This window comes from Pleurodeles waltl, chromosome 3_1 (genome assembly GCF_031143425.1).
Source record: "Pleurodeles waltl isolate 20211129_DDA chromosome 3_1, aPleWal1.hap1.20221129, whole genome shotgun sequence".
Classification (NCBI taxonomy): domain Eukaryota; kingdom Metazoa; phylum Chordata; class Amphibia; order Caudata; family Salamandridae; genus Pleurodeles; species Pleurodeles waltl.
The window spans coordinates 921,050,448-921,063,944 of record NC_090440.1 but is presented as its reverse complement, the minus strand read 5'-3'; the positions used below and the strand labels follow the sequence as shown (position 1 = coordinate 921,063,944).

Genomic DNA, 13,497 nt, shown 5'->3' with positions numbered 1-13,497 from the left:
AGGTCTCAAATTGCATCGTGCGACAGATGAATCCTCATCTAACCTCAAATTAGCATCTGCATGTGGGACTTCATGCAAAAACAATTTAGCAACCTTAATTTGTAAAACTCCTAACTAGGGCTCTTATCAAAAATCAGCAGTTGGTTACCTAAAAAGAACACAATGCAATTGTACAATTTCCTTTCATATTTACCAAATTCAATCAGCATTCAAGGAAGTCTTCGTCTCACAGGTACCGGATTCGATCAGCATGGGACGGGACAAAAGGGGCAGGGTGGACGGTGCAATTGCCTCTCAGCGGCAAAAGGACAAAACTATTACTTCATGCAAAGGGACGAATCAAAGTTAAAGTGTCTAGGGCGAGAATTACTTAAAGTCTCTTTCTCTCGATTAGAGAAAGCATCAAAGTTTCTTTCAAAATGGCGTCGCAGCAAGATGGGCCATAATAGCTGAATGGCTGGCAAATGGCTGGTGAAGTTCGTAATGGCTAATAATGGCTAATAATGGCTGCTTTCTTCTCGTGCACCAGGGTTTTATAGACAACAGTTCAAATCCAGTAGGGTCTTCCATTGGAGGGTTCATAGGTTGGCTTCAAATTGTCCAATCAAAAACTACAGTTCACAAGCTTCTACCTAAGCATACATTATCCTTGGAGTCGGGAACGCAAGTTGCAACATATTTTACCAATTAACTCACTTTCAGAGCGTCCATTGTCTGCACCTGCAGATTGACCTTGGAGCAAAGAAGAAGATGCCAGGCTGGCACGAAACCTTAAAGATAAGCATGTGAACGATCCCACTGGAAAAGTACAGCTTCAAGCAAGAATACACTTTTATTAGCACGTTGGAAAAAATACGAGCATCTAAACCGTGAGACAGGCAACTAGGCCAAAGCCTCCACTAAAGTTATGCTAAGCTAAAACATTTCTAACAAGCAAATCATAGCACACGTTTACGATTATGTCAGATTCGTACAATTCTAATACATCACGTTATATAAAGCACGCTTATAAATGTTGGCAAACTACTCTGAGGGCACATTTGTCCCCGTACAATCTTTATTCGTTCGGTTAAAATCACACTTGATTATTTCAGTACTACGTTTATGCGCTAATAAATGTAAAACCTTCATTTCTGCGTCATCAATCCCTCCTCTGATGACTACTTGTCATCACACAAAACCATTCCCACAAATTTTATTCCATTAAAATTCTGTCAGTTCTCTTTGCCTTTTAGTTCCCCTTGTTCTTGCTTTGTATTCTTCTGCCATTCTTTTCATCATTTTCTCTTCCTTCCTTCTCTTAATTTTTGCCATGATCACTAATATTCCCCTTTTTATTCCCCAAATTCCAAAGATACAAATCAGTACTATTAATATTCCCTGTATTATTTTTAGTAATATTCCATTCCAAATGCCACCAAGCCAATTTCCCACTGAAGCAATTCCCTTTCCAACCTTCTCCCACACTCCTGGTTCTTTCAATTCCTTCAAGTCTGCACTCTCTTTTGTTAGATTTGCAAGCATTGTTTTAATTTTCACACTGTTGTCTGGAATATACGTACAACAGTGACGCGCACCAAGCATTTTGCAAACGCCGCCATCCTTTGCTAAAAGAATGTCTAGGGCAAGCCTGTTTTGAAGAGTCATAGCTCTTTCTGCTGCAAGTTCAGCATCTATCAGGATTATAGCACCTGAAAACTTTGTCAACATGTTATCCACTATAGTAGACAACTTTCTTATTTTGATGGAATTCAACACAACTCCCAATGAAGGAATCATGGCTCCAAATATATCTCCTACCACAGCAGCTGCGGTCTCTCTTTTCTGGATACGATGAGATCCAGGCGTCTTTGGAATCACCGATAGGTCATCCAGTTGATAAACCTTTGGGAACACTATACCCAAATAACATCTCCCCCACCATCCCTTTGGAAGACGATAATAGGCATTATGCCCACAAATGTAATATACACCCGGTATGACAGGGTCAAGTCCGTTCAGCATGAATGTCCATTTGGCCTTAAAGATAAACGTATGTTTACATTCACTCGCTCCTACGAAAATGTTGTCATAATAAGATTCACCTCGATATATACAAAACTTCCCTACATGCCAAGCGTCTAAAGCTATTCTCCCTTGTGTTTTTATTGCGGCAAAATCATAATGATCTACTGAAGTCCTCTTACTTAGCTCTTTTTCTAATTTCGAATTCATTTGTGCCCTTCTATCATCTGTGCGATCTAAAAAGCTTATTTCTACTGCAGTGAGCGAGCAGGTAAGATTTTCCCTATGTTCGTGAGCTGTTTCAAAAGGTTGCATTGGCTCGAAAAATTCCCTCATTATTTTAGCATCCCAATCTTTAGCAATCTGGCTTAGCTGCGCTATTATAGGAACATATGCAAAGGTAACATCATAATTTGAGTAAAAATACTGTATGTTGGTTTGACCATAAAATCTAGAAGTTACTATACTACATGTAATCCCATATGTAAGAGGCATGTGGTGGTAAGTCACCCCTTCCTTTACCGATGTCGGTATCTGTGTACACACATAACAATCTTTCGCATCCATAGTCTCAACATATTCTGTTAGCAAGCGATAGAAAACATTATACGAAAGTTCCTTCTTATCATGCAAGTGTCTCTCATCTAATTCTAGTCTTTTCAATGCGGTTAGGTCAGTGACAGTAACAGGAGCAAAAGTGGAAGCATCAATTTTCTCATTCTCACCCTTACCACGCGTTGCAAGCACTATTGCCACTATTATTAGTACACATGCAGCTATCAAGCCTATACACGCATATTTACAATATTTCATTCTACTGTTTTGTGTCATGATCTGTATAGAATCAGAGAGCTAGAAGCACTTATATAAAAACGATTTAGCAATTAGTTACAAAGCTGAACGAGCGCAATGCAATGTTCACACAGTTTTCTTCAGGACCCCAGTCACTTATCGGTTAGCAGCATTTGTCTCAATTCGGCAATTGTTCTTTCAATTCGGCAATAACTCAGCCTCTTTTTTTTTTTTTTTTTTTTCAGTTAGCAACGCTGTCTCAAATCGGGTTTAAGAGTCAATCAGGTTCTCAAAGTCCTATCAAGTTAACAAATGTCTCATCCGGTTTAGCAATGTCTCAGCTGGTTGTATCACGTTAGATTATAGCAAGCAATGTCATTTATCAGTTTTTTTTTTTTTCAATCAATAGTGTCCATAAAACTTTTCTTTTCTATTGGTATCTCTTCTTCTTCGTTCTCGAGGCTAAGAGATACAAATTCGTCAGTCCAATCGTCATTGACTACATATGCCCATTCTGGACCGGAATATCTCCTGTTTGGTATCCTTTTCCTTTTTAATTTTGCATCTCTCTTTGATTCTGCCTCACTGGTACTTTCCTCTTTGGCAAAGTCTTTTTCTTCACTTGTTGTTGGTAACACGACAGACACTTCCTTTCTTTTCTCTTTCACTTTTGGCCCTTCACCGTCGTTCAACTTTTCTCTAGTCCTTAATTTTACTGGTGATATACTTGGTCTTTTCTTTGCACTGTGTCCACTTGATGGACCTGCGATCTCTCCTGAAGAAGTTTGAACAGTTTCGTTCTGTTCTGCCTTGTCCCCTCCTTCTGGGGAGTCAATCAGGTTTTCCTTTTCTTTCTCTGTACCGTCTGCTTCTGGGAAAGCCCTCCTCTGATCAGGCTCTCCTGCTTTCTCACCTCTTTCGAGCCCTTTGTCACCGTTACTTTCGTCAGGCTCTTTGTCACTTTCAGCTGCTTCAGGCTCTTGGTTACCTTCAGCTGCTTCAGGCTCTTTGTTACCTTCAGCTTCTTCGTCACTGTCTGAGGTTTCTCCTTGGTCTTCCCCAAGTGAATCTGTTGCTTCGTCCTCAGAGAATATCTCTCTCTCCTCTATTTCTGCCTGTTCGCTTCTAGTTCTGTTTTGCTCTGTCTCAGCGCTTGGCACTTTGTTATCAGGAACTGGCAGTTTCAGCGCTTCAACTTCCTCATCTGTGGGACACAACACTTTCTTTGTATGACTGGCGTGAATCCAGTTGGGAACTCCCGCACACTTCACAGCGGTAGTTGTCGTCAGGATCACTTGGAAAGGGCCTTTCCAACGGGGTTCCAGACACGACTTCCTCACGTGCTTCTTTACCACGACCCAGTCACCTGCTTTCAGTGTGTGTCCTGGACCTTGGATCGGTGGCAAGGTGGTTGCTTCCACCTGGTGAGAGAAAGAGCGAACCACGTCAGCCAGACCTTTGCAGTAGTCTAACACCATATCATCTGTAATATTCAAGAGCGCGTTTGCGGGAACTGCAGGAAGTCTCATGGCCCTGCCCATGAGAATTTCGTACGGGGACAATCCAGTCTTTCTGTCAGGGGTGTTTCTCATTGACATTAACACCAAAGGCAATGCGTCAGGCCATTTCAAATTTGTCGATGCACATATTTTCGCCATTCTCGATTTCAGTGTACCGTTCATTTGCTCCACCAGTCCTGAGGCTTCAGGGCGATAGCTACAATGCAGTTTTTGCTCAATGTTCAGCGCTGCGCAAAGTAACTTTATCACCTCGTTATTGAAGTGACTTCCTCTATCTGATTCTAAAGAGATCGGGAATCCGAAACGTGGTATTAACTCCCTCAACAATAGTTTTGCAACTGTAAGGCTGTCATTTCTACGTGTGGGGTATGCTTCAATCCAGTGACTAAAAATGCACACAATCACCAACACATACTTCAGACCTCCATGCACAGGCATCTCAATAAAGTCCATCTGCATTCGGCTGAACGGGCCACCTGCCCTACCGATGTGGCTCACGTTCACAACCGTTCCCTTTCCTGGGTTCATTTGCTGACAAATGACACATCGGTGGCAGACTGCTTCTGCAACTTGACGGAATCTGGGGTTAAACCAATCAGTTTTGAACAATCTTATCATGGCATCTCTCCCTAGGTGAGCCTGCCCATGATAGAACCGCGCAAGCTGCGATAAGAGACAATTTGGTAAGACAAATTTTCCCTCATTTGAAACCCATATCTCATCTGGTCTTTTTGTACATTGTGCCTTAATCCAGGAAACTCTTTCATCCTCCCTGACGCTATTCTGTAATGCTTTTAGTTCATCCATTGTATCCACGACCTTCAAGGCAAATGCTTCAGCTGGTTCGAGCTCTGGCTCATTTATCGAATTCCATTCATCCCTGAGCAATATACAGTTCAAGGCACAAAATCTTGCGACTTGATCCGCATATGCGTTTCCCAGGGAAACATAGTCCTGTCCTTTTGTATGAGCACTACACTTTACCACTGCAATTTCGGCTGGCATTTGAATGGCATGTAACAATTCCCTTATTCTCTCCCCGTTTTTCACTGGGGACCCTGAAGAAGTCAGGAAACCTCTCTGTGACCATAGTTGCCCAAAGTCGTGCACAATTCCAAACCCGTACTGACTATCAGTGTAAATGGTAACCTTCATCAATGTAGACAGTTGGCATGCTCTTGTAAGAGCTACAAGCTCTGCTACTTGTGCGGAATATACTCCTTGAAGCCAGGACGCTTCCAAGACACCTATTACAGTACATACAGCATATCCTGCTTTCAATATTCCCAATGCATCTCTTAAACATGACCCATCAACAAAAACAATTTGGTCATTTTCATCAAGCTTAGTATCCTTAATGTCAGGTCGGGGTTCTGTGCAAAATTCAGTCACCTGAAGGCAGTCATGCTCGACGTCTTCAGCGTTCTCAATTTCAGCATTTTCACCAGGAAGCAAGGTTGCTGGATTCAACGTAGTGCACCTTTTCAGCTGCACATTCGGTGAGCCCAGAATTATTGTTTCATACCTTGTGAGTCTTGCTCCAGTCATGTGTTGCGTTCGGGAGCGGGTCAAAAGTATCTCAACTGAGTGAGGGACCATGATTGTTAATGGATGTCCCATCACTATTCCTTCACTCTGAGTGAGGCTGATACCAACTGCTACTACAGCGCGCAAACACCCAGGAAGTGCTGCTGCGACCGGATCCAAAGTAGCTGAAAAATACGCTACTGGTCTGTTTATGCCACCATGGGCTTGGGTCAAGACAGACAAAGAACATGCATCACGTTCATGACAAAACAATGTGAAAGGCTTTGTGTAATCAGGCATACCTAAAGCTGGAGCCCTACACATGCATTCCTTCAATTCAATAAAAGCATCCATCTCATCTCCTTTCAGCTCAATTTCATCCAAAGCATCCTTCTGGGTCAGTTTCAGTAAAGGCTTTGCTAGAGTTGAGAAGTTGGGAATCCACTGGCGACAGTAGCTCACCGTCCCCAAAAACTTCCTCACCTCTCTCCTCGTCTTTGGTGGACTCATTTGAAGTACACTTGTTATTCTTTCCTTCATTATTCTCCGTGACCCTTTCTCTATCTGGTGACCCAAGTATTTCACTTTCTTCTGACAGAACTGCAACTTTGAAGGAGACACCTTGTGTCCATTCCTTCCCAGATGGTTCAGTAGAGCAATGGTGTCGGCTGTGCAGCCACTTTCTGTCTTAGATGCAATCAGAAAGTCATCAATGTACTGTACTAGAGTAGACTCGAATGGCAATTCTAACGCTTCCAAGTCTTTCTTTAGAATCTGATTGAAAATTGACGGTGACTCGGAAAACCCTTGAGGAATTCGACACCAACTGTAAACTCTGTCTAAGAATTTGAAACAAAAGAGAAATTGGCTGTCCTCATGAAGAGGCACCGAAAAGAATGCTTGTGACAAGTCGATGACTGAGAACCACTCAGCATCGCAAGGGATTTGAAACATTATCACGGCTGGATTCGGTACTACGGGGCAGCATTTGATTATGATGTCATTTATTTTCCTCAAATCCTGCACAATTCGGACCTTTCCACTCGGTTTTATTAGTCCCATGATTGGTGAATTACATGGACTGCTTAACACTTCTTTCAATACTCCCTGTTTTACAAACTCGTCAATGAGTTGGGCGACTTTCATGAGGGTGTCTTGTGCCATGTGGTATTGTGGGGTCTGGGGAAAGGTTACATTGGGTTTTACAGTCACTTTCACTGGTTCCACTCCTTTCACCAATCCCACCTCTTTTCCTGTCATATCCCACACTTCCTTTCCGACTGTTTCCCGTAATTCAGCTGGAATATCTTCTTCAGTTATCATCGGAAGAAGGTTAATCAGAGGATATTCTTCATCGACAGTTTCCATCTCATCCCCTTCTACACTGTCCTCTTCTTCCCCATCACTGCTCATCTGAATTCTAATTCCATTGTGTGAACACATAATCGAACATCCCAATTTGCACAATAGGTCTCTCCCTAACAGTGCTATCGGGCTTGAGTCACATACCACAAAATTATGTAACCCTTGATAGTTACCAATGCTGACTGGTACTGGATCTGTGATTGGGTTCGTCAGGTGCCTGTTTGCTACTCCCACCACTTGAACTGTCCTCCCTGAGAGTGGCAAATTTGGTACTTCAATGCTCCTAACAGTTGAACGTGTGGCTCCTGTGTCAACCAAGAATGAGACACGATGACCCATGACTCTTCCCTCTACATATGGACCCTTTTGATCAACTTCCAAGGATGCTGCAAGCACACAATTTCCCTCCTCATCTGAACTTTCACTCTCCCATACATTGTTTATTCCATTCTCACTGTGTAATGGGAACTGTTGTACTGTGCCATTTGTACTCATCACCTGACTCGAGACCTGTGGAGGAAGCATCACTTGCTGCTGACTCACTGGTGCCAAGGGTATTTGCATTTGCTGATTAGGTACCATGGGTTACTGCTGTTGCATTGGCTGCATTTGCGTCATCTGCATACGGGGCATCTGCATCTGCTGCGGCTGCATAGGCTGTAATCCCTGCAGCTGATTTATGGTCTGAAGATTTGGGTTTGGACCTCTCATTTTCGGTCCCCTCATTGTCTGGAATGCATTGACATCATTGTTTTGCTGACCAACACCTGCACCTTCCTGCACCACCATCGGGCACTCGCGTTTCCAATGTCCGACGATTCCGCACACGTGACACAGCATCACCTTTTTCATTGCCTGCACACCATTTGGAACCACAACAGTGTTCAAATCCGGACCATTACTCCCAAAACCTCCTCTGCCTCTCGCCTGTGGCTGAAACACCATATTTCCCTGCGGTTGCGGCTGCGGTATCTGCTGTTGGAACCCTTGCAACCCTTGCAAACCTTGCAGACCTGTCTGAGCTGCCTTAAGTTGCATCACCATCACTTTTTCTTTCAACCTTTTCTGTTTCACCTCAATTTCGTCGCTACAGTATTTCGCATAATTCAACACCTCATCAATCGGTTTCGACTGCCAACAAATCAAATGCGACTTTATCATCTGACCTATCTCTGGTCTCAGCCCTTCCACAAATCTAAACACAAAATGAAGCATGTCCTTCGCCTCTATTGTTTCCGTGCCACTGTAGTTCTTAAACGCCTTCAACAACCTCTCGTAGTAACCATGAATCGACTCTTTAGCCTCTTGGGCAGTTCGATCAATCTTCTGCCAATCCACATTTTTCGCGGCAACCTTCGTCTTTAAATGCTCAATCACCTTATAGTACAAGCTCATTACCATAGGTGATGGTGCACCCGTATCCCTGTCTCTTTCTGGTTCACTTGTCGGCCAACCTACAGCCCTTTTGCAGTCTTCCCACAAATCTGCCGGAACCACAATCTCAAAGAGGGTGTTCAGGTCTTCCCAAAGACATTTTGCAAGCTTTACAAACCTATCAGTCTGTTGATACCATTTAATCGGCTTCTCTCTCAGTTTGGGAAAATCATCCGTGAAAGACTGAATGTCGCTTCTGTGCCACGGTACATGTATTAATTTTCCCCCTGCTGTCTCCCTCATTGGTAACATGGTTATTGCATCACTACTCTGTGGTCTTTTCTCGTTGTGCTCTGGGACACTGTCTTTCCTCTTTTCCTTTTTCTTTGCCCACCTGCTTTCCCATTTGTCTAAGCACCTCCACACTTGTGCACTCTGCAACAATTCTCTAAGGTGCGTTTTCATGCCTGCTGACCTCATGTGTTCAAAGTCTGTGGACCTGAAATCCAATCTATAGCTCCTGCTCAAGTGTTTTGTCTTGTCTATGTCAATCCCGTTTTTGTCAGCTATTTCTTGCAAGCTTCTATGTACCTTGTTCACTTCTCTCGTTATCCTGGGACATAGATACCTCAGCTCTTCTTCTGAATAGGACTCTAACCTATTCACACCCATAGTCCCTTTCACCAATTCTTCTGCTTCCATGTTCAACCTGATCCTATTCAGATAGTCCTCTTCTCCCTTCCCACTGGCTGAGCTTTGTGTGGAATTTAGACTGTTGAACCACTGTGTCAGCTGTTGCGCATTCAACCCCATCAGTGTAGCATTCACATCAACTGCCATTGATGGTTGCAGCAACTTTTCAGTGTGCGATGATAGCGGTATCATCAATGGGGGACTCGACCTCACCACTGTTGACTGAGCACATATGGGACTAAACTCCATCAAGGACCCAGATCCAGTTGGCAGAGCCGCTATCGGAGTTGTCTCTGGAGTGTGTTCTATGCACCTCCTTTCCGTCCCATTCTGCACCATTGATCCTTGACCGCTCATACCTGAGTTAGGCTGAACGTACAAAGGTACCGGTGGACCTACAGTAATGGGTAGGGATATCGCATCTGGGTTCTGTCCATTCCCCATGTTCTGAGGCATGTTCATTCCTACACTATGGGTCATCATTGCCGGCATGCCTGTCTGACTCCCTGTCATCTGAGCATGTGCGGTTCCCCCCTGCATCTGCTTTTGAGGCATCAAAAACTGAGTTGATTCAGCTTGTGCCAATGTTGGGTTGCGACCATTCTGTACTCCCATTACGGTTGGATCTAGAATCATTCCCGTACTGTTGTCACTGCTGTAGTACCTTGGGACCTGCGGCTGATAATTTTCTGCTGTTTTCAATGTAGGCACATCTGGATATATTCTCCTGACCTGCGGTATCTGCGGGGTGAACAGTAAACTCGGGTCCTTAGATCCCGATGGCGTTTCTGAACTCTGAGTTTCATTATTCTGTACCGGTGCCGGAGGGGCAGAACTGGTACTTGGACCTTGTCCATTCTCTGCATAAGGCGGTGGACGGTCGTTCAGCAACTGCATGATGAACTCCTCATCATCTGACTCATCTTCTCTATCTTTGGAACACCTCCTGTTTGTCTTACAGGTAGCTTTCTTGCCTGTCGCCTCTTCTTCCTTAGTAATTGCGGGAAACAATTTTATCCCCTGCAATATATCTGACCTCCACACCTTCTGTGCATTATCCCACCTAGCGTCCGCTAGTGTCTTTTCTGCCTTTCTTATCCTGGTCTCGAACTTCTTTTGCTGTTGCTGTCTAGCCATTAGTTCCCAAATCGCTAGAGCCTCAAACTGTGCTGGCCTTGGAGGTACCTTCATGTCGTACATCGCGAATCTCAAATTCTCTAGGATCCTTATATTGAATGTCCCATGGATCGGGAACGCTACGCTCCCATGTTTCTCTGTCAGCTTGTGCCATTGCTTTAACCAAAGGCACGGAGCTACCCCCCTTTCCTCCATTACAATGTAAGCTGGTGTACCTTCGGGTGGCGTCTCCTCTCCTACGCTCGCTTTAATGTAAGACTCCCCCTTCATCGCACTCTTTAATGCTTTCAAAAATGTCATTTTCTCGTCTTTTATTTCACAAAGTTTGTAATCAATAGGTGACTTTAATTCCCGGAATACTCTTCGCTTGCCTTTCCCCTTCCAATCGAGCCCCACGGACTGCGTCCAATCCGTGCGCGACCCTTCTCACCAACCAACCTATCCCAGCGCGGCTCCTAGTGACGTCACACTCACACACACTGCGGCTGACAAAGCCTCGCGGCTTGTCCTCCTTCACTCAGCTCCTCTCGTAACAACTTCTAGCATATATCGCGAGCAACCAAAATAATAATAAAACAGATCTGTCGGTTTACTACAGGAAGGGTAACACAATCGCTTCAGGACCTTAAGGATTTTTCACTAGCCTCGGCAGTTATTCCATCTTTCTCGGTCCCCACTTTCGCAAGCAAATCTGACCCGCAGACCTACTCTCAACTTGTCAATGATCTATTCTAGTGCACTTAGAATTTGTCAAAGCCCGAAGTCGAAGTTTTCTTTCACTCCCTTAACACACGTACCGACTCGTTGACCACGCCCGGTCAACCTATTAAACCGCCCAGACCACAACATAAAACAAGTGTCTCATACACTTTTCAACATACTCCGGAGTCTCTTGACCTCGCAGGGCCCGTCTCAACAACAACAACCACGTGGACCTTTTTCTGCACAAAGCGCCACATGCACATGAAGTTCGACGACTTCCCTACTCTCACACTCGGAGTCGCACCTCCGCTATTTTCTATGAAGTTCGACGACTTCCCTACTCCTACACTCGGAGTCGCACCTCCGCTATTCTCTAAAAACCTCGCAACCTTTTCAAACAATCTGCGGCAATAAGCTGTGCAAGCGCAAAATCCTAACTTCACTCATACCATCACTAGTACCGGCAACGCCGATTCCACACCTCCATTCTCTCCATTCGCAAGCTCCGAGATCCCGGGAAAGTCGCGGGGGACTTAGCCCATCATCATTTTCTCAATCTGTTTTACCCAAGAAAAAATCTAATTCAACTTCTTGAGTGGGGTCCCAAAGGGCGAAACCGTTAATTCAACACCATTTACCTCTCGAATGGGGTCCCAAAGGGCGAAACCGTCCTCTGCTACCATCTACTGATAGAGCGTTACGACCTAATAAATTACCTGCATCTGAACGCTCTTAGGCCGATGAATCTTTTGACCAAGTGGGGCTCTCTTCATCCGAGAGAAATCAATTCGATCAAATCAATAATCAATAACGTACATAGGCAATACCCTGATCAACATAACATTTCACAATTAATCCAGAATACATTTCGGCGAACCATGACCTTTCGGTCATGAATAACCACACCAGTTTATTCAAAGTTAATGAATTTATTTCCCTATATTAACAAAGCTAGCACAATATAAACGTGTCTCAACACCCAATGATATATGTATATGAACATTAATAGCTGTCCATAACGACGAAACAGATGCAATCTATGCAGCATTTGAATAACAATGCATTCGATAATAGCAATGCAAACCACTAAAACTATAATCTGTAATGAGCTAATTGCATACATTGGTCAGCATAACAAGGTCTCAAATTGCATTGTGCGACAGATGAATCCTCATCTAACCTCAAATTAGCATCTGCATGTGGGACTTCATGCAAAAACAATTTAGCTACATTAATTTGTAAAACTCCGAACTAGGGCTCTTATCAAAAATCAGCAGTTGGTTACCTAAAAAGAACACAATGCAATTGTACAATTTCCTTTCATATTTACCAAATTCAATCAGCATTCAAGGAAGTCTTCGTCTCACAGGTACCGGATTCGATCAGCATGGGACGGGACAAAAGGGGCAGGGTGGACGGGGCAATTGCCTCTCAGCGGCAAAAGGACAAAACTATTACTTCATGCAAAGGGACGAATCAAAGTTAAAGTCTCTAGGGCGAGAATTACTTAAAGTCTCTTTCTCTCGATTAGAGAAAGCATCAAAGTTTCTTTCAAAATGGCATCGCAGCAAGATGGGCCATAATAGCTGAATGGCTGGCAAATGGCTGGTGAAGTTCGTAATGGCTAATAATGGCTAATAATGGCTGCTTTCTTCTCGTGCACCAGGGTTTTATAGACAACAGTTCAAATCCAGTAGGGTCTTCCATTGGAGGGTTCATAGGTTGGCTTCAAATTGTCCAATCAAAAACTACAGTTCACAAGCTTCTACCTAAGCATACATTATCCTTGGAGTCGGGAACGCAAGTTGCAACATATTTTACCAATTAACTCACTTTCAGAGCGTCCATTGTCTGCACCTGCAGATTGACCTTGGAGCAAAGAAGAAGATGCCAGGCTGGCACGAAACCTTAAAGATAAGCATGTGAACGATCCCACTGGAAAAGTACAGCTTCAAGCAAGAATACACTTTTATTAGCACGTTGGAAAAAATACGAGCATCTAAACCGTGAGACAGGCAACTAGGCCAAAGCCTCCACTAAAGTTATGCTAAGCTAAAACATTTCTAACAAGCAAATCATAGCACACGTTTACGATTATGTCAGATTCGTACAATTCTAATACATCACGTTATATAAAGCACGCTTATAAATGTTGGCAAACTACTCTGAGGGCACATTTGTCCCCGTACAATCTTTATTCGTTCGGTTAAAATCACACTTGATTATTGCAGTACTACGTTTATGCGCTAATAAATGTAAAACCTTCATTTCTGCGTCATCACTGATAACAACAGGCAATAGAAATGGATGAAAAGTAAGCGGTACGCACACAGACCAATAATAGGTGAAGGCAGAATGTAAGGCCCCTTGGCGATATATTAAA

At 43.7% G+C, this 13,497-nt stretch overlaps 1 protein-coding gene across 1 annotated transcript in view; it reads right to left on the bottom strand.

Annotated features, from left to right (window-relative positions):
• Nucleotides 1–13,497, bottom strand: part of LOC138284760 (uromodulin-like) — a 631,564-nt gene that overhangs the window by 132,621 nt on the left and 485,446 nt on the right. The gene's annotated exons all lie outside the window — the stretch shown is intronic.